Raw genomic sequence first — 1,965 nt, 5'->3', positions numbered from 1 at the left:
TCTAAAGAAGTAGTGTCATATGGCAGCCCTCGAGATGTGATATGCGTAGAATCGCAAGATTGCGTCGAGTGTTGCATCGTTTTTTGGAAAGCGTTGCCAGTTTCAATTGTGCCTTGTATTTGTATTCTGCAGTGATTCATTCAAAAGTCATGGGTTTTAATAGTGATTTAATAGTAACTTAATAGACTTAATAGATTTATTCTACATAGATTTATCCAACTGAGTTTAATTATACGATCTATATATACTTAATAATGACTTAATATAAAATATATTATTATAAATATCCTGTCGATGAGAGAAATAATATAAAAGGGAAGACTCTTCACATTATTTTAATGCATGTTATAGTATGTACAGATTCAGAATATAAAATTGTTTTCTGCTTACTCTACTGTTTTCCTTGGTAAACATCAGAGTGTACGTATGCTTAACGTATCTAATAGTGAATTCGATTGGACGCACTCAATGCGCACTGGTGCACATTAAAGCCATTATAAACAAAATAATGTAAAGATATGTTTATAAATAAACACAGAAATCGATTAGATCGTGAAATACTCAATACATTTCATTGTACTATTAGGTAAAATATGTATTTCATGATTCGAAATATTTGCATTTCATTTTTATATTCAAATTAAATCAGTGTACAACGGCTTTAATATGCACCAGTGCGCAGTAATGCTTCCAATCGAATTCGCCATAAATGTTTCAAGGAGTTGTCTGATTTATAACACACTAGTGTGTGCACTGAGTGTGTCCAATCGAATTCGCTATTAGAATGTAAGAATACATTCCATTACTTACTTGAAATATGTACTGTCTCTAGTGCATCAAAATAAATATTTTAATAAAAACCTGTCAGAAAAAGTTATCAATAATTTCAATTTAATGTCTGCTATATTTCATTTTACTTTACAGACTATTCGACATCCGCTTGCACCTCTACCTATATTCCCTCTTCCGAAGAACTAAATCTCTTAAAAGAACTTGAAGAATTAGATGTCATCGATGTTATACAGCAAGAAGGGCTTAAATATATCGCCGATTACGTTGCTCACAGGTTCAATCATATTTATGACGATTTGGGAACACATACTGAAATGTTTGTTACTTCTAAAGATGATTGGATTGACAAAATTTCGAAAGGGCGATTAATAACTCCTTCTGATAAATTATTGAAAATTGCAGAAGTCATGAATAAAGAATTTGAAGCTTTTCATAAATTTTCAACTATCAGTACAGTTCCTGGAATTTTTCAAAAAGTGCAGATAAAACAGAACAAGCAATGAAAAAGATGAACATGCAACTTATTCCGCGGAAAGTTTTACTTTGTTTGGTACGCACGCGCACTTACATACGATTAAGAGAAATAAATAAACAAATTTCTTTGCAGAATCAACGTTCAAAGCAAATAAAAAAATTTCTAAATTTACAAATCGCAAAATTAATAAGTAATATTAATTAACTGGGATTGAGGACGACTGTTACCTACGCCGATTAACTTAATCGACGATTAACTCAATCGGCACTAGTCAAATACAGCAAGACTGTATATCGTTCTTAACCTCATCTCTTCGTGATATACTTCTGCTTTCCTATACTTAACTGTGACAAAAGTAATGAAAATCTATCTATAATAGTAATTCTGCTCAGTCGGCCCTTACAGACTTACGTTAATATTATATTATTAACGTTAATATTATATTATTATTATTATATTATTACTTGCTGTTTACTTTTGATATTATTGATTGCACGTTCAAAGAGTATTGTTTTAAAACATGTTATATCTGTTTTCTGTTAATTTACCTTAGGCTATCTCTGGCGCCTAAACCGGCTAGTTTCACATCAGGAATCTCTAAGATCCTTTCGACTAGATTAATCGCGTTATTCGCAGGTATCGAGATTTCAAATCCGTCCTCTCCGGTATATCCACATCGCGAGATTCTAATACGGCTG

The 1,965-nt window shown here is 31.8% G+C and overlaps 1 protein-coding gene across 1 annotated transcript in view; it reads left to right on the top strand.

Moving 5' to 3' along the window:
* Nucleotides 1-1,965, top strand: part of LOC108725194 (NF-kappa-B-repressing factor) — a 10,232-nt gene that overhangs the window by 1,635 nt on the left and 6,632 nt on the right. The window lies entirely within an intron of this gene.

This window comes from Mycetomoellerius zeteki, unplaced genomic scaffold (genome assembly GCF_001594055.1).
Source record: "Mycetomoellerius zeteki isolate Tzet28-1 unplaced genomic scaffold, Tzet1.0 scaffold328, whole genome shotgun sequence".
NCBI classification, from domain to species: domain Eukaryota; kingdom Metazoa; phylum Arthropoda; class Insecta; order Hymenoptera; family Formicidae; genus Mycetomoellerius; species Mycetomoellerius zeteki.
Note: the sequence above shows the minus strand (reverse complement) of the source record. Positions and strands in the feature narration are given on the sequence as shown.